This window comes from Tenrec ecaudatus, chromosome 1 (assembly GCF_050624435.1).
Source record: "Tenrec ecaudatus isolate mTenEca1 chromosome 1, mTenEca1.hap1, whole genome shotgun sequence".
NCBI classification, from domain to species: domain Eukaryota; kingdom Metazoa; phylum Chordata; class Mammalia; order Afrosoricida; family Tenrecidae; genus Tenrec; species Tenrec ecaudatus.
This window is the reverse complement of record NC_134530.1, coordinates 25,872,068-25,892,150: the sequence shown is the minus strand read 5'-3', so window position 1 is coordinate 25,892,150 and position 20,083 is coordinate 25,872,068. Positions and strand designations below refer to the sequence as shown.

Sequence of the window (20,083 nt, the reverse complement as noted above, 5' to 3'; positions counted from 1 at the left end):
TTAAAAGCTCTACAAACTGGCAAAAACTTAAATATTTCTCTTTCACTAAATTGCCGAGTTGGTGAACAAAGACCATTTAAAAAGCAGTGAGAGAGAGAGAGAGAGAGCGCGCGCAAGAGAGAAAGAGAGGGGGGGGGTAGGTTACCCTCAGGGGAATCACAATGAGTTTGACAGGTAACGTTGCGATGGGAACTGACAAGAGCCAGAGGAAAATGTACTAAAAGCTCTGAAGAAAATGACTGTCTATCTGGAGTTTTTACACCCAGTGGAAAAGGTCTCTCAGAAGCAAAGGCAGAAGATGGAAATTTGTGCACAATCAAAAAGCAGATAATTCGCCGCCAGCCAATCTGCACAAACAGAAACCTGACAGGAAGCACTTTGAGCAGGGAGAAGAAGTGAGGCGCATGGGGGGCGGGGCACCGTGGGAAACAACGCCTCCCTGGTGGCGGGGCGGCCTCGTGAGAAGGACGGAGGAACCCAGCAGCCACGGCCCAAACTTTGACAAGATGGATACACAGAATTAAAGTGTTGCTAGAACACTGCCCGATGGGGAATTGGTAAAAACATTACAAATCCATGCAAGTAACACAAGTCTACTTTACGCCAATAACAACCCCCGCCCCCCCATGTCTTTGCCAGGCGCCTCCCCCCCTCCTCTGCGATCACTTTCGCCCTCACAGCTACGGTCCAGGGTAACTGGCCGAGTGCTACTTACGACAACGTCTCTGGGGGCATGAGCGCTGGCAAACAGGGGAGGCGCGTGTTATATTTGAGTAAAAATATGGTAATTTACAGTACATCCTGAACATGTCTCTTATCATTTCTGGGGCAGCATCAAAATAATTTCTTTTTTAAAAAACAGTTTTATTGGAACTTCACTCTCAAATATTTTCTAAGGTAGCATCAAAATACTACTTTTCCAGAAGTACTGCTTAACCAGGTGATAAAAGTGAGGAACAGGGGCAACAGCACTTGATTAAAACCCAGAGTGGGCAAGAAAGTGGGGCGAGGGGCACAAGCAGATGTGAAGACAAAAACCAGGCGGAGGAGGATCCACTTAAAATGCACCACATAGTACACGAAACGTGAGCGAACTAAATGCTTCAATTAAGACACAACAGATTTCTGCTTATACAGAACCATTTCCAAAATATGGTCCACAAAAAAATAAAAGTAAAATGGTTGAGTTGGGAGGGGGGGCATGGGAAATATCTTGTAAGTACTAAGGTCTCCCATTTCTCCCCCATAAAGTTAATCTGACACCACTACTATTTTTTATCAGTTTATCCTAAAGTGCCACATCTCATGATGATCAAGATGAAAGCGCCGATTCCAAAGGAAGCGGGAATGAGTAAGCGAGTATGCGGTATGATAACATGAACAAATCTGTCTTGGAAAATACTCAGCCCAGCCAGAAAGCTCCAGGAAGGACGGAAGGGGCAAAGCTTCGTCTTGCACAGTTTGGACATGTGCTCAGGAGGGACCGGCAGACCCTGGAGAAGGACATGCTTGGGAAAGCAGCGGGGGGTGGGGCGGGGCTTCCTTCTGTTACATGCAGGGTCACTGCATGCCAGGACGGACTCGGTGCACCTACCAACATCGCATGAGCTACATGAAGAAAACCAAACAAAACTGAAAGGAGAGCTTGACAAATATCTAACTGGTTGTGGATCTATTTAACGCAGCTCCCAGAAAGCGATAAAAACTAGCAGAATGAAAAATATTGAAACATTACTCATTTGAAACATAGACTATGTTCTCTGATCACTGTCAAGTTAAAGCTAAAAATAATTTAAAGATCTCTAACTGGATAATTTCCAATGTATGAAGATAAAACAGTGTATTTCCATATAACCCACAGGTCAGAGAAGGAAAGCCAAGTAAATTTCCCCCCAAATAAAAGGTAATGTGACAGATCTGAACATGTAGGATAGAGAGAACTTAGGGCTCACAGGACGATCACAGGACTAAGACACACAAAGAAAAGAAAAAACGTAGCAAGAACTGCTCTAAAAATGAGCCTCTAGGAAGTGAAAAGGAGTACAAATCAAGCTCCAGGGCTCCAGGGGTAGAAATAACACTAACGGGAACAGAAATCATGGAAATAGAGATACAGATACAGAGAGAAAAGCAACAAAGTTGGCTATTTGAAAAGATACATAAAATAAATATCCATCAAGTCTGATACAAAGAGAGGGTGAAAAACAAAACCCCAAACACCAAAAGCAGAACAAAAGGTCACCGCAGAGTCTACAGATAATAGAGAGAGTTGGGCATTTGAACAACATGACTCACCGATTAGACGGAGCAGACTCAGAGAACACCACTCAACAGCCGTTGGGTCTCGTTGGCTCTCGGGTAGCTTTGGGCTTAGCTTGCCCTTCTATTTCTAGTTTTTCAGGGTGTAGGATTAGGCTGTTGATTTGGGATAGTTCTCTCCACTGCTTACTGTACACTTTCACTGCTATCAAGAAGTTTTGTCAGTCTAGCTGTCATGGAGGGTCTTCCTCTTTTCATTGATCGTCTACTAAGCGTGAAGCCCTCCTCCAAGAACCAGCCTCTCCTAAGAACATAAGACAAAATCTCGCCATCCTTGCTTCCAAGGAGCGCTCTAGTCTTCCTGCATGCTCTTCTCCAGTCCCAAAGGCCTCGATTCTTCCTCAGTTCCCTTATTCACTGCTCAGCTTTTGCCCCCAAGCTAGTACAATGGCATTCTTCTCCAATACACATGAATCCTTCTCAGGGCAGATCCCAATTCAGGGCACAAAGCAAGTCTCTGTAAGCGTAAAAAGATCGAAATCACAGCAAGTAACTCTTCCAGTCTCTGTGCAGTGAAAGTAGAAATAGATGAAAGAAAACAGGCAAATACACAAATATGTGGAAACTAAATAACGTAGACCCATCAATTGATTAATGGGGTCAGAGAAGAGGAGAGAGAGAAATGGCAATGAACATACAAACACTCAAACCCATGGGATGCAGTGAAGGCCCAGCCAAACATACTGCCACCAGGTTAATTCCCACCCAATCAGGAATTAGCAAAGAAACGTCTTGGACCTGATGAGCTCACGGAGGAACTGTCCAAAGGTTGAACAGAAAGTGACTCCAATCCTATGTAGTAAACTCTGCCGACAAACAGAAGAGAAGGGAACATTTCCTAATTCTACCTGGCAAGACACCACGGTCAGACAAAGACGTCACAAGCAAACTACAGACCGATATCCTTAGTGATATTGTTCAGTTTTCCTTTTCATTGGGCGTTTCTTTTTATTGTATAGTCACAACTATCCAACCCAACGCCAGCAAAACAGACTTAGACGCAGGTTCAGAGGAGGACACACCATGATCAACAAGGCATTCATCACAGAAATACAAAGTTGCAACAACAGCGGACCATCCATCAATGTGTTACAAGGAAATAATATACTATAATGTAATACAATGTACTACAATGTACTACAATGTAATACAAGTGAGCACTGGAAGCATCTATGGGCATGCCAGGAAATGTGGAGACAGCTACCTGGCCAACTGACCGGAAGCAATCCGTATCTGTGCCCATCCAAAAGAACGGTGCCCGTCAGAGTCCTCAAACCATACAGCAGCATCGCTGACATCACACCCAAGCAAGAACTTTGCTCCCGACCATCTGCAACGGTGGCAGCAGCACATTGATGGGTAACAGTCAGAAGTTCAGGCTGGATTCAGAAGAGGACGTGGAACAAGGGATATAATCGCTGATATCTGATGGATCTTGGTTCCGAGAGCTGAGAATACCAGAAAGATGTTTATTGACTATGCGTTTGACTCTGTGGATCACAATAAACTGTGGAGAGCCTTGAGAAGATGGGGAGTTCTAGAACACTTCATTGTGCTCATGAGGAACTTGAACATGGATCAAGAGGCAGTTGTGCAAAGAGAACAAGGGAAGACTGCATGGTTTAGAATCAGGAAACATGTATGTCAGAGCTGTGTCCGCTCATACTTGTCCAATCTATCTGCGGAGCAGATCACCAGAGAAGCTGACTTAAATGAAGAAGGCGGCAGCATCAGGATCGAAGGAAGGCTTATTAACCTACCGAATGGGTATGCAGATGACACAGTTTTGCTGGCTGAAAGTAGGAAGGCTTGAAGCACTTGCTGACGAAGATCAGAGACTGCAGCCTTCAGTGCAGATGACAGCGCAATGCCAAGACCAAAAGCCTCCCAAGTGGACCAGTAGGGAACATCATCATAAACGGAGAAAGGGCTATAGTTGTCAAGGAATCGGTCTTGCTTGGATCCGCAATCCATGCTCATGGAAGCAGCAGTCAAAGAGATCCAAAGTCTCTTTGTATTGGGTAAATCTGCTGCAGAGACCTCTTTAGAGTGTTGAAGAGCAAGGATGTTACTTTGAGGACTAAGGCGCGCCTGACCCGAGCCATGGCATTCTCCATTGCCTCATGCAGGTGAGAGTGGGCACTGAATAAGGAAGAGTCGAGGCATTTGAAGGGTGATGCTGGAGAAGCATATTGAAAGTACCATGGACTATACTAAAAGGACAAACGGATCCGTCTTGGAAGAAGTAAGGCCAGAGTGCTCCTGAGAGGCAAGGATGGCAAAACTTGGTCTTACAGACTTTGGACATACTGTCAGGAGAGATCAGTCCCTGGAGAGGGGCATCCTGCTTGGTAAAGTGGAGGACCAGTGAAGGAGAGGAAGGCCCTCAGTGAGACAGGTGGACACAGTAGCTGCATCAACGGGCTCGGGCACAGGAGCCATCGTGAGGGTGGCCCAGAACCGTGCAGTGTTGTGCAGAGGTCGCTATGGGTCAGAGGCGACTCGATGGCACCTAACGACAACAGGAGAAGAAAGCAATGGCTAGAGCAAGGTAAAGGACGACTTGGCATCTCAATGGATGCAGACGGGGCTATTTGATAAGATTTACTACGTGTTTGGTCCAGTGGAGAGGCCGCACAGAGAAGGTCCTCAAGGAGATGGACAGACTCAGTGGCGACAATGGGATGAAGCACAGGAGCAATGGTGAGGGTGGCACAGGGCTGGGCAGTGTTTCCTTGTGCTGTGCACAGGGTCGCCATGGCAGTGACACCTAACCACCTCCTCTTGATAGTCAATAGGAGCCCTGAGGATGTGGTACATTATCCGTCGGGTGCCAACCACCAGGTCAGTATTTCCTGCCTACCAGCTCTTCCATGGGAGAAAGAGGAGGCGTTCTGCCCCCATACAGATCTACAGCCTGAAAGCAAATGTTTTGAGAATGATGAGGGCAATGAATGTACAAATGTGCTGGACACAATGGATGTATGTATGGATTGTGATAAGAGTTGTACGAGCCCCAAATAAAATGATTAAAATGGAGATCTAGAGCCTTGGGACCCATAGGGACAGTTCTACTCAGTTCTACAGGAACACCACGAGTAGGAAGAGAGTGGATGGTCCGAGATTTGTCTTGTTTTGATATTCAGGAACACAGGAAGAGAGGATACTCCTCAGTACGTGCTCCGGGCATTGGGAAGAGGAGACGATGGGGATGCCCATCAGTAGAAGACGGATGAAGAGGCTTTGGTGCATCACACAATGGAATACTCTGCCGCACTCAGAAACAACGGAAACCACTGAGCTCCTCACGGCATGGACTGACCTGAAGAACACGATGCTGAGTGAGATCAGTTCGTCACAGGAGGACAAATGTTTATGAAAGCACAACAGCCACTGCTGGAGGTGCGCACAACAAGAAAACAAGCAGGCACAAACGTGCTCGATACCATGGATGGAGGGACGGATTCTGATAAGAGTTGTACGGGCCCCCAATAAAATGATTTACAAAAGAACGAAAGCAAGCAGCCCCATGAAAACCGTGGCCCCGAATCTGAGCAGACACCTCACCGAAACAGTCATGCAGATGACAGACGAGCCTAGAAATGGAGACCGAGTACATCCTTAGGGAACTGCCAAATAGGGAACAACAAGACCTACCACGACACACCTGCTAGATGACTAAAGTCTCCAGCAAAGACAACAGCGAATGCAGCCGGGACACAGAGCAGCGGGGGCTCGCCGCACTGCTAGTGAGGATGCCCAGTAGCACGGGGCTTTGGAAGACAGTCTGGCGTTTCTTCAAAAGCTCGGCAGCGCCATGCCACCCGACACAGCACGTGCCTTCCCAGCTACCTACTCAACGGACTATTTATGTCCTCACCGAAACCTGTGCACCACGGCGGAGAGCAGCTTTATCCTTAACTGCCAGAAACGGGAAGCAACTAAGATCACCTTCAACCGCTGGACGAATAAACACATGGCGGGACATCTATCAAATGCCGCGGTATTCGGTGATAAAGAGAAACAAGTTCCTGAGCACAGGAAGGCAGGACGAACCCTTAAGTGCATATGGCTAAATGGAAGACACCGATCTGTAACAGCTACTACTGGATGGCCCCGATTACATTACATGGTGGAAAAGGCAAAACCCCGGAGAAGGTGGAAAGACACGTGGCTGGGGTGGGGTGGGGAGGGGTGAGGAGGAGGGAGAATGATGTACAGAGGGGCAAGGGGCTCTTTAGAGAGGTAGAGCTTTTCAGTACAAGACGGTCCTGGGAAACCGACCGGGGCAGTTGTACCCTGTCTCCCAGGGTCTGGTCTGGGGCTTGCCCACGGAGCGGCACTGTACACCCACCCAAGCTGAAGGCCGCTAAAGCACCTTGCCCCACAGTACAGACCCGAAGGAAGTGTGGTGCCCCTGTGAGGCTGCTCACAACATCACCGCTGACAAAAACCCAAGCCTGGACAGGAAACCAAACAACGCCCCTCACCAGGAAAGGGATGAGACACACAGTGGAGCAGGACACAGCTGTGGGGGACCAAGTGGCCAAGCTCACTCTCGAACCACGGGAGCCCCACACACATGATGCTGACCTCAGGCTGGTGCCCGAGCCAGCAGCACGCAGTCTCGACACGACGTTCAGAAGCAGGCAGAACACCTCTGCGGGGACAGGAGCTGGAAAGCAGTGAGGTCTGAGGCAGGGGCTGAGGTGTGAGTGAAGGGGATCTGAGGTCAGGTGATGCTGTTCTCTCCCCTGATCAACGAAGAGACGCTAGGAGGCGTTAGCTCACTCTGTAATGGCCCAGAGTCTACAGTTTACAAAACGGGTCTTATGCATTTTACCCAGGGCCTTGACCCCTGTTGGAAAGGTTATTTCCCTCCTAGGCAACAGGAGCCCTGATTGGTGCGTTACCTAACAACCCAATCTCTTGACTAACTGAATGGGAAACCACGGTGGCCAGCTCAAAGAGGGCAGATCGCCACTTGCAACATGATTCCTTTTCCACAGTCCTGCCAACCACCCAAGGCCATAGGTCAGGCTTTTGAAGGGCCTGGGCAGGCGCCTCTTCCAAGTCTCCCATTTCAGGGCTTCGACTCATCGTATTTCCTATACTGGCTAGCATTTAGGATCATCCAGTTTTTTAAAATTTTGGTTTCTTCAGCCATAAGTGAATTGGTTCAAATTCAATTTCTTCTTCAGCCATAAGTAAATTGGTTCAAAGTCCAGATTTTACATCAATTAAAAAGAAGGAAGAGGAGGAGGAGGAAGAAGAGGAAGAGGAGGAGGAAAGAAAAAGGCCTCTGAAAACAGAGACACTAGACCACGGATCCCTCCTCCGGTACCAAGAAACTAAAGGGTAGGCCAACAGGGCCCACGGGTCCCATTCTCAACTCTTTATTTGCTTCACATGCTCAATATCTGTGAGGCTGAAGCAAAAATTAACATGCTGCTGGAGGCACAATAACTTTGCAAACCAATGACTTTCAAGAAGAATTACTTGTACACGGGTACAGATAAGAGCTGGAAACACAGGGAATCCAGGACAGATAAACCCCTGAGGACGAATAATAAGAGAAGCAATACCAGGAGGGAAAGGGAACACAATGATCTACATATAATTCCCTCCCAGGGGGACAGATAACAGAAAAGCGGGGAAGGGAGACAGCGGTCAGTGGAAGACATGAAAAAAAAATTATATATTATCAAAGGTTCATGAGAGATGGAGGGTGGGTTACAGAGGGGGGAAATGAGGAGCTGACACCAAGGACTCATGTAAAAGCAAATGTCGTGAGAATGATGATGGCAACAAATATACAAATGTGCTTGTCACACTGGATGCATATATGGATTGTGATAAGAGCTGTACAAACCCCCAATAAAATGATTTAAAAAGAATAATTAGTATCCCTATGTTTGAAATCATGGGGAAGTATGCATCAAATACACTTTGCTGTCTAACCACGCTGAAGCATACAATTCCATGGCCATGATTACATCCACAATGATGTGCAAACAGCACTGCTAGCTAGCCCAAATCGTCATCATCATCCACCTCCCCAGAGAGACCCCAAACACAACAAGCAATAGTTTAGCCCTTTCTGTCCCCTGCGGAGTCCCTGGTAGCCACTAGCTGCCAACTCCAGAGATTTCACCTAAGTGGGATCAGGCAGTCTTTGAACTGCTGTGCTCGTAGTGGGAGGTTCGCCTGTGATGTAGCAGGAGTCTGAACTCCATTCCTTTCTATGGCGGGAGTCATACTTCACTGCACAGATCAACCACGCTGTGTTTCCTGACGCACCCAGCCAGGGGACACTTGGGTGGCTTCCATCCAACTCGTTGGGTCCAGTGGACTACGGCACTCCCCGATATCTGAATCATGCTGCTCCTCCGCCCACACAGATACCCAGGAAGTGCACATCCCACACAAGAGAGTACTCAATCCTGGCACCGCGCCCTACAAGCCTACCTTTGTCAGAAAGTCCAGGCAAGGTGGCCCAGGAGTGTCTGTCTCTGTGCCCTCCCACGCCGCTCCAAGTCCAGCACGACCTCAGAGAAGTGGGCGGCAGACAGTGCAGCTCCCCAGTCACACACGGCGCGGCCTGTCTTCTGGTCATCTCACCCTCCCTGAACAGGCCTGCTCTGGAGCCTCCCTGCAGACCCTCTACAAGCCAGTCATGCAACCTGGAGCCGCGTCTCCACCCCATAGCCATCCCGGGGCCGCCTTCATCCTGGGCTGCCTCCCCATTCCTCACCCCTTCCTCAACTTGCCCTTCTTCCCAGGCCACACCCACGGGATGCCACCCTTAGAAGCACCCCACCTTGACCTCTAGATTCTGCTTCCAAGGCTGGCCATTCTCTACCTGTCAACAGTCTTCGCGGAGTCTGAACTGCCATTGACAGCTGGCAATGGCAGCGTCTGAGCTGCAGGCTAAGGCTGGTCTACCAGAGGCTCCTCAGAAGAAAGGCCGATCACCCTACTTCCAAGGAGCTGGCCATTCGATAGCCCTATGGGCACATGGGGGCACCACGGGTCAGTCACCTGCATGGCAGGAAGGAAAAGCCAAGGTGGTCTTGGAAACCAGGGTACACCACATGACAGGACACAGCCCATTTGAAAGACTGAAGAGGTGAAAAGGAGTCTTGTCCAGGCTCCCCAGCCCGGCCAGCTGCGTGCCCCACTGCCCGAGTGTGAGCTGGCCACTCTGGGTGAGGGGTGGAAGGTAGGCACATGCCACTCCGAGACCACACTCTATCCTCACCTCGGGCTTCTCTGTCTGACCCTCACCTGGGGCACATGGGTCTGGCGTGTGCGCCCCCCAACAACAATGGGGATCGAAACTGGAAAATCCAGAAACTGCAGGGCCAGCTCAGTATTCCCAGAACGGGGAGGTGGGTGGGCGGGTGGAAAAAAAGGGTCACATTACAAAGCTGGCTGGAGGGCTGCTATGGATTGAGTTCAGCTTCCCAAAACAGGTGTAGGAAGCCCTACCTCTATATACCTGCGGAGAGGGTCCCAGTGGGGAGGAGCTGCCTTTGTGACTTAATGGGGGCACGATACTTGTGGGCCTTGGGAGAAAGACTGGGCTTTCTACTCCCGTAGAGAGTTGCAGTCTCTTTGGGGCCAGGGCATGACACCCCATCAGACTCACCCAGAAAACACTCCTAAAGGTCAACAAACAGACCTTAAATTATTCATAGGCTTTTTTTGGTCATTGTTTTTTGTTGTTGTTTTGTTTTCTTTTGTTGCTTTGTTTTGCTCTGTTTTATTTTTGTGCATATTATTGTCTCTGCAGGTCTATCTATATAAGATAGGCTGGATAAGCAATCTGGAGGAGAAAACAATGGGACCGATGGTTGGGGGGTGGGGAACATGAGAGGGGGGATGGAGGGAAAAGGAAGTGGTGTTAACAAAACCCAGGGACAAGGGAACAACAAGTGATCCAAAATCAGTGATGAGGAGGGTCTAAAAGGCCTGGTAGGGCTTGATCAAGAGCAATGTAACCTAGAGGAATTACTGAAATCCAAATGTAGGCTGAGCATGATAGCGGAACAAGAGGAAAGTAAAAGTTAATAGAGGAAAGAGCTGGGAGGCAAAGGGCATTTATAGAGATCTAAATAAAGGCACGTACATATGTAAATAGATCTATATATGAGGTTGGGGAAATATATCTATATGCATATATTAATAGGTTTAGTATAAAGGTAGCAGATGGACACTGGGTCTCTATTCAATGCAAGAACATTTTGTTCTATTAAACAGGCATTCCATGATGCTCACCCCTCCGGCATGATCGCTGAAGACAAATGGGTGCATAAGCAAATGTGGTGAAGAAAGCTGATGGTGAAGAAAGCTGATGCAAGATAGAGCGTCTGGGGTCTTAAAGGCTTGCAGGTAAGTAAGTGGCCATCTAGCTGAGAAGCAACAAAGCCCACATGGAAGAAACATACCAGCCTGTGTGATCATGAGGTGTTGAAGGGAGCAGGTATCAGGCATCAAAGAACAAAAAATCATATCACTGTGAATGGGGGGGAGTGCGGAGTGGGGACTCAAAGCCTATGCAGGCAATTAGTCATCCCCTTACAGAGAGGTCTGGGGAGGAGACAAGCCAGTCAGGGTACAGTGTAGCCATGATGAAACATGCAACTTTCCTTTAGTTCTTAAATGCTTCCCCCCACTCCCCACCCCACTATTATGATCCCAATTCTACCTTATAAATCCCACTAGACCAGAGGATGTACACTGGTACAGAGAGGAACTGAAAACACAGGGAATCCAGGATAGATGATCCCTTCAGGACCAGTGCTCAGAGTGGTGATACCTGGAGGGTGGAGGGAAGGTGGGATAGTAGAAAGGGGGAACCGGTCACAAAGATCTACATATAACCCCCTTCCTAGGGAACAGACAACAGAAAAGTGGGTGAAGGGAGATGTCGGACATGTAAGATATGACAAAATAATTTATAAATTATCAAGGGTTCATGAGAGGGGGGGCGGGGAGGGAAGGGAAAAATGAGGAGCTGATACCAAGGACTCAAATAGAAAGCAAATGTTTTGAGAATGATGAGGGCAACAAATGTACAAACGCGCTTGACACAATGGATGTATGGATTGTGATAAGAGTTTTTATCCCCAATAAAATGATTAAAAAAAAACTCACAGTGGCAATTCTACCCTGTCCTATGGGGTCCCTGTGAGCCAGCACCGACTCCCTGGCAATGGGTTTGATCCATGTAGTGGTCTCGTCAAAGTCCATCTCGTAGGGGATGCACAAGGAGCAGAGTGAGCAAGCCAGGCAGCCCGCAGAGAGGGGGAAGCAGGGCGCCCTGCTGCTGAAGATCACCCAGGGGTCATGGAACAGAAATTGACAGGACAAGCCCCTACCTGCCTGCAGGGCCAAAGAGAGAGGACCCCCCACCCCACTTGGGACCGGTGCCTAACATTCAGATGTCCAGCCTCCTCAATACTGAAAGTACCACGGACTGCTAAAAGGGCAAACGAGCTCTCTTGGGAGAAATCCGGCCAGAGGGCTCCTTAGAGGGAGCGCTGGTGAGATTTGGTCTGACCTATCTTGGACATGTCAGGAGAGACCAGTCTCTGGGGAAGGACATCATGTTTGGTAAGGGGGAGGGGCAGCGAGGAGGGGAGGCCCTCGATGCAGTGCCTGCACCGATGGGCTCAGGCACGGGGACACCTGTGAGGACGGCGCACCGGGCAGTGTTTCGTTCTGTTGTGCGCAGGGTCTTGCTACGGGTCGGAACCCACCCAAAGGCACCCCACAACCACAGCGGCGGCCCCCTCAGCCATCAGAGAGCACATCTGTGTTGGTGAAAGCCACCCCCAGTGCCTTTGCTGTTAAGCAGCACAAGATCACTAAGATAAGGGGTTGACCAGGAGTCTGGAATTTGCAGTCAGGCAGCAGGAGATCACTAACCAAGATAAGGGCTCTAGGGATCCCTGAGCCCCACCTGCCCAGGTCAGGCTGAAGCACAGGTCAGTAACCCCCTAGTGGGCACTCTGGCTTCAATCCTATTAATAGAGTCTGTGGACAGGAGAAGAGGTGGGTGACCTAGGCAGTGGCAGGGGGAGGTCCCCCGAATTCAGGCTGTGGGTAACCCAAGGGACAGAAGTGATGGGCAGGAGGGCGGCTCCCCTGGAGAGACCAGGCCAGAATGAGGTGCTAGCTCCTGACCGAGTTCTCCTAGGTGCCCTAGAGCGCTGGCCGCAGCCTGGGCATGGGGAGCAATACACAGTTCCCTACTGACTCAGTGGGGGCTGCAGACTGGCCTGGCATCACAATCAGCACACTGAAACACTCCTTTCCACACTGACCGTCAAAACAGTGCCGTGAAGGGGAAGGGGTCGGTCTCCGGACTCCACTGCACAGATGGAGAAACCAAGGCTGCCAGGGCAAGGCACATCTCCCACAGTAAGTGTTGTCCCAGGAGCTCCGGGTGCTTGCTCGCAACACCCACCTCCACCCCCGACACCCATGGATGCACTTCCAAGTGGGCGGTCTCCCAGGTGCTCTTGGGCTAATGGAATGAAATGACCAGTGCCACCTTCACCCGCCGGGAAGTCCATCTCCACAGCAAGTGTTGTCCCAGCTGTGGCACCCCTACCCCCACCCCCACACAGGGGACCACTCAGCCAGGAAATGGAAGAGACCATCCTGGGAGGCTACAGGGAGTCCCCAGTGTGGAAAAGAACCAATCCCAAGGCTCACTGAACGACTCCATTCACACACCTGCTGGGAACAACACACTCCGGAGACAGACAGCAGATGCAGGGTGGCCAAGGCAGGGGAGGGACAGACGTGGCTGTCAGGGGTGCAGTATTCTGTGCCTCGACCAACCGATGAGGGTCACAGGAACTCACGCTGCGACGACGATGACTAGGACACATAGCAGGGCTAAGCAGACACAATGCCAGCTTACTGGGTTTGACCCTGGACTTGAGCTATCCAGACAGGGGACTGGGAACTCTGCGCTCTCCTACAACTGCCTGGGAAGCTATAATGAAAGAGAAAGCAAGAGAGATCAGTGATGGGTCTGCAGGAGCACCGCCATGTGTCCACCGGACAGTCGGGGACATCTAACAGTGGCGGCGTAGGAGGGCCGTTCCACCCCCATCTGTCAGATGGGCTGCCGGCCGGAGGCAAAGCCACGGATCCTTGAAACACCAGCAGGGCCACCAGAGTGGGCCGGTTTCAGGGGCGCTCCAGACTAAGCGTGACTAGGAAAAAAAGGCTTGGTCGTCTACCCCCAAAATCAGCCAACAGATACTGTTCGGTGCAGTGCTAGGTGAATGCCAAGGTTGGAAGGCATTCGACCCAGACAGTGGCTACGACCATGGATCAAAACGTTCCAATGCCCATGAGGCTGGCATGGCGCTGGGCTCTATAAGTGGCCTTACACGTGGGCTGGCCACGTGTCAGCGCTAAGGCAACAGCACTGCCAATTTGGTGTTTTTGAAGTCAGCTGTGGGTGAGTATGACTATTACTGCTACTTTGGTGTGGCAGTGACCTCTTGTGTGTCTTTCCTGGTCTGAAGTGTTTCGAGCTGGCACTGTGTTTAAAATTTGGGGAAAGGCGCTGGGGTCAAGGCTGGAGCCATTACGAAAAAATTAAGGGAGAAGAAAAACCAAAACAAAACAAGAAACCTGTCCATACCCTCTAGCATCCCCACACTCTCCTTCATTCCTGTAGTGCCAGCTTAGGGGGAGGGGCCCTGGGTGACGCAGTGGTCTTGCATTGGGCTGCTAACCGTAAGGTCAGCAGTTCAAAACCACCAGCTGCTCCGGGGAGAAAGATGAGGCTTTCTACTCCCGTGAAGAGTTACAGCCTTGGAAACCCACAGGGGCATTCTTACTGCCCTACAGGGTTGAGATGGGTCAGAACTGACCTGCTGGCAGTGAGGTGAGGGGGGAACGTAGGAGGCAGTGGGCCCTGTGTCCCGCAGCAGTCTGAAGCTCATGCCACCACCAGCCCCACCCCCACCGCCCTCTAGGCTCAGGGGGAGGAAGAGGCATAGAGCTTGAAGCACAAATGAAATGCAAGTGAAGCTGAGTCACCAAGGGCCCTGTAGTCCAAAGCCTGCCTCTTTCTGAGCCGGGGAAAGTCACGGGCAGCTCCCAGTCCTGTGCCAGGAGTGGGGGTCGTGGGGGGAGACAAGGCCTGCCCCAGTGCCAGAGCCTTTCCCACCTCACCTGTCACTGCCCATCTGAGCAGCCCCCACGCCAGCCCCCCACCAGCCCTGCCCCCCTCACAACAGCCTGGGGATGGCTTCACCCTTGACCACCTAGAAACAGTAATCTAACCAGCATTGGATGGAATGACAATTACAGCGTGTCTGCTCCCCAGCTGCCCAGAATGAGACACCTGGGATTTATGAAAGGTAAGTCCAGCCCCTCACCTCTTCCTCCCCAACCCTCACGGCTGCTTCCCCCCAGCCTCTCCACTGTTCCCCCACACCCTCACCTTGGCCCTCCTGCACACTCCCCGTAGCCCCACTTTTGCTACCCCTTTCCACAGCACAGCCCGTCCACCCAGACGGGAACAACACAACTCACCAGATACGAAAAGTAACTGCTGTAATGGGTGTCTAGTCCCTTCCACTGCCCTTCCTCTGCACAGAGTGACCTAATCCCTCTGCGTGACCCTGTGACTCACCACCAGCGTGCACTCACCCTACCCTGTCTGCCACTATCCACCCAGGAGAAGTTCTGGATCCATCTCCAAGCATCTAAGCTGTACCAGCACAGGGCCACGCTGTATCCCCACACGGCCACGCTGTATCCCCACGCGGCCACGCTGTATCCACACTCATCACACTGTATCCACACTCACACTGTATCCACACTCACATACGGTATCATCACTCACACACTGTATCCACACTCATCACACTGTATCCTCACTCATCACACTGTATCCTCACTCACACACTGTATCCATACTCATCACACTATGTCCACACTCATCACACTGTATCCTCACTCACACACTGTATCCACACTCATCACACTGTATCCACACTCACACACTGTATCCTCACTCAGCACACTGTGTCCACACTCATCACACTGTATCCCACTCACACACTGTATCCACACTCATCACACTGTATCCACACTCACACACTGTATCCTCACTCAGCACACTGTGTCCACACTCATCACACTGTATCCTCACTCACACACTGTATCCTCACTCATCACACTGTATCCACACTCAGCACACTGTATCCACACTCAGCACACTGTGTCCACACTCAGTACACTATCCATACTCGCTACACTGTATCCTCACTCATAACACTGTAGACCCACACGGCTACACTGTATCCACACTCACTACGCTGTATCCACACTTGGCCACACTGTATCCCCACATGGCCACACTGTATCCACACTTGGCTACACTGTATCCTCAACCAGCCACACTGAGATTATCGCTATGCGGCCATGCTGCTGTGGTCCCACTGGCTGCTGACTGTGGTGCTGCTGTCCCATGGTGCTGCCGACTCACAGCCACCCTGTGTGCAACAGAACCCAACAGTCCTGCGCCTGCCTCCCAAGTGGGCTTATGCCTGAGCCCACTGCAGCAGCCAGTGCGGGTGTCTGCGGTGCACCTGCTAGTCATCTCCCTGCACCTATGCCGCCAATCACCTTCCTTGCGTATTTGCTATGTATCTGTGTTACACCAGTATAAGAGATTTCGAAAAATTCCTAGGGGAAAAAAATCCATTATTCTTTCATTCCAATTTTTCAAGAATTTTCTGAAATTCCCTTTTACTAAGTATGATGCACCTACACCTGTACCATCAACATCATCATGAGCAGCAGCAGCAGCAGCAGCAGCAGCAGCAGCAGCAGCAGCAGCAGCAGCAGCAGCATCCCCACTGCCGTCAAGCTGGTTCTGCCTGGCAGCCCCTCTACAGGGTCTCTGAGGCTCTCAACCTTCAGGGGAAGCAGCCAGCCTCAACTTTCTCCTGTGAGATGTCCCTTTACCACCTATCAACTCTGGGTCTCCACTATCTACTGTGTGCAAGGGAGCTTCTAAAAGCTCATGGAAAATGGAATAAAGAGGTCATGGAATTTTCCTGAAAATTTTTTGAAGCGCTCCCCCACATACCCACCTTCACCTCCGCCCCCCCTCCCCTGGGGCATCGATGATATAAAGGGTTTCTCTGGACTTGCTAGGAGTCCTGGTGGCTTAGTGGTTACACACAGGGCTGCGATCCCGAAGGTCGGCAGTTTGAAATCACCAGCCACTCCTCAGGAGAAAGAGGAGGCTGTCTACTCCCATCAAGAGTGACAGTCTCAGAGACCCACAGGGCCCGCTCCACCCTGTCCCGTCAGGTCACCATGAGTCCGAGAGGACTCAATGGCAGTGAGTCTGTTTTTATTTTGTTTTTGTCTCCAGACCTTAGGACACAGAATCATTTCACTCTCACAAGTCCCCCTACCTAGAAGACGGCGGCTAACACCCCCATCTTACACTTGGTGTCCCAGGCTGGCAAAGCAGCTGCAAGGTCTGGACTCCAAGCCCCCGGGATCCTCCAACATCAAGTTACAAAGTAGCAAGCACAAAGGGATTGGGGGATGGAAACAGGACAGCTCAAAGCCAGGCTGAGGCATGGTCTTAGGTCCCAGGACACAAGCCTCCCTTCCTAGACCAAGCTTTCCAGTGAGGCTAAGGGGCCCTCTGGACACCCAGGGTTAGTGGGTAGCAGTGACCAGCACTGTAGGAAGGCAAAGGAAGTCCCGGCCGGGGGTGCCAGGCACTGGAACGGTTCATCAGCCCCACAGGCCAGGGACTCACCAGGCCTGTTTTCCAAGAGAGGAAACTGAGGTATAGGAGGCGTACCATCCTCTGCACTGGCCCAGTGACTGGCCCGGCCCAATCTCGGCTGAAGTCGGCTTGGCTCACGGCCTTGGCAGTTCAGGTAGAATGAATGAGGAAGACATGATTTGAACAGTGAGCAGAAACAAGCATTAGCAGCAGGGCCTTCCGGTGAAGCAAAACTACTTGGCAGTTTTCTCCATGGACTTTGTAAACCCAAACTGGGTGGGAGCCTGCAAACCAGGTGTGAGTGGGTCCTAATGAGCGGGTGGTCAGCTTGCCATTTCCCTGGGCATAAAGTGAGCTCTCTGAGAAGCCAAGAAGGAGAACGCCGAGACAAGCAGGAAGAAGAACCAAGAGCAGAGCCCGTCTGAGATCCCTTCTGGGAGAGGCAGCCGTGGCCGTGGCAGCAGCACTGAGCGGGAGCTTCCCGGCCCCCGGGACAGAAGAGCTGAGTGTCTTGGGGCAGGAGGCCGGCTAAAGAGTGGGGCTGTGTAACACTGGCCCGAGCAGCACAGAGGCCCAGGACCACCAAGCGCAGAAGCACTGCAATGTAACCATTCCTGATCCTGTCTTGTAACTTGTTAGCTTCCTCATAACCCTGAGCATTGCCTGCAACAAATGATCCAAGGAGCAGGGGAGTGAGTGACGTGGAAGAGGCCACAAGCATCAGAATAGGGCCAATGAAGGATGGGGTGGGAGGCTCACCCCTGCCTGGTTGGCCTCGTCCTGGGGCAGATCTGACGCTGGTGTCTCCTCACCCCTTGTGTGGCCAGAGGAGGTCAGGCTCGACCCCCACGTCACTTCCTCACTTCCCCACCGACTTGTCGTCCTTGGGGTTTGAGGACAAGGTGAAAGAAGGGGAGAAGACCAGGGCAGGGGGACACAACATTTGCAGTCACCTAGAAGGGCAGAAGAGAAGATCCCCGCCCCCCAACTGACCTGCCCCAGGTACAGGTTTCAGATTTCTTGAATCACGGATGAGACTGGAAAGAGCTTTAATATCTAAATACACAAGGCGGTCTTGTTTCTCCTGGAAATTAAGTCTTTCAAATGGGTTTAAGGATTTACTGAGGGAAAAGCCCTGAGCTGTCATAACTAAGCCAGATGCTGGGGGGGGGGGTCCTCTATCTATAGAGGGAGCTTCTCAAGGCCAGGGGGAGACTGCAGGGAGCAGAGAGGGTAAGACGGGTGCCAGCCAAGGCTGTCTGTTCGTTCCCTGCAGTCTCCCTAGTCAAAACTGCCATCACCTCTTTGTACAAAATCAAGTGACCGTCCCTCCCCCTGCGCTCTGCCTTCCCAATGGCAGGAGGTGAAGGCAGGAGCCAGGTGTGCGCACCTGACTTACCTACCGTCTGCATCCTACTTAGCAGCAAAGCACGGCCTGCCTGACTCTTGGAAGCTCAGGTGACACAGCACCCAATGGCTGTGGCTTTAGAATGATGAGGGACCAACTACTCCTGGGGTGCAGGAGCTGTAGAGCCCGGGAAGGAAGGTGCGCATGTCATGTGATCACCAAATAGCAACAGGGACCTTCCTGGGTCACGGTTTCAGGCAAGACCCAAACTCCTGCCCCACACCCACTCAGAAGGCCTCTGCAGACTCCCCCTGCTCTCTGGGCCACTGTCCAGTGTGGCCACTGTGTGGGCAAAGTGACCAACACCCTGATTTGGAATTTTAGCCTCCAGAATGGGGACAGCCATTGCCTTTCCTTTACAGCCAAGCTCTGCAGTGCTTTGTCAGGGGAGCTGCCAGAGACGAGACAGAGTTGGCCTCCACTCATACCTCCCCCGACTTCACGGTAGTCAGGGAGTACCCCGAGAAGGCCGGCCATGGGAGGCACATGGCACTTACCGCCGGAGCCATGGGGCAAAGCCGGACCCACCGCATGGGAGGCCAATAAGGTGACCTGGGAGGAGGTCAGGACAGCCAGAGGGGGTCAGACGAGTCTGGTGTGCAGCTGGTGACACTCCGCCAAGCAGGTGACAAACACAAGATGCCAGCATAAATGTCCTTGTGTCCTTGGCATCCTCGGCTCGGGCAGACGGTCACCTTTACAAAATTCTGGCAAAAATGCATCTACCTCTGCAAAATAGCACAAGGCAGGGGTGGGGATGTATGGGCAGAGTCCACCCGGGGGTGGGGGGCAGCCAGCCACAGCCAGGTCTCCCATTTGCCTTCAGGCAGGGGTGCACGTGTGTGCGGGTGGTGCTGCGGTGAGGGTGGTGAGAATGCCCGGCTTAGGACACAAGCAATCACTCAGGGCCCGAGACGCAGCTCCCAGCCTGGCTCCTCCAATGGGGTTAGTTGGAAAATATGCTTTAAGATGTTTCTGTTCCTTCCGAGTGAGCTGATTTAGCCAAATGCTCAGTTTAATGGAACAGGAAATAGATCAGACACAAGTTTCACAGGATCAACACCGTAAAGGCTCACAAAATGCACGGCCAGCCCTGACCGAGGCTCCCAGAGACTCCACAGCCCTGCTCATCCCCTGCCCCCTGGCGGGTTTTCCTCAATCCCTCCAAAAGACCACCATCCTTCCCCCTCCCCCAGCTCCTCCTCCTCCTCCTCCTCCTCCACGCCTATGCAGGAAATATGCCTACCACTGAAGCCCATCCACATAGCACTGTCTATCAAGTTCTCTGTCCCCCCGCCCCGACCACCCCCTCCTCCGGCCTGGGCTCCTTAGGGGGTACGGTGCTTCTCTAAATGGAGACATGAGCTTCCCTGAATGCTGTGCTGTGTGTGCATGTGTGTTTGTTGTCTGCTCCCTCCAAAGGGAGATTAGGGGGTGTGGTCCACACATTGCTGTGTTCCCAGCAGCCACTGATGTGTTAGGATGGCGGGTGGGTGGCTGAGTGGATGAATGAGTGTCAGGGTTCCAGAAGGTACACTGTGGTAGTTATATCATCTGGTGTC

The 20,083-nt window shown here is 51.5% G+C and overlaps 1 protein-coding gene across 1 annotated transcript in view; it reads right to left on the bottom strand.

The window, feature by feature from the left end:
* PRKCZ (protein kinase C zeta) overlaps window positions 1-20,083 on the bottom strand; it is a 111,563-nt gene that overhangs the window by 50,473 nt on the left and 41,007 nt on the right. The window lies entirely within an intron of this gene.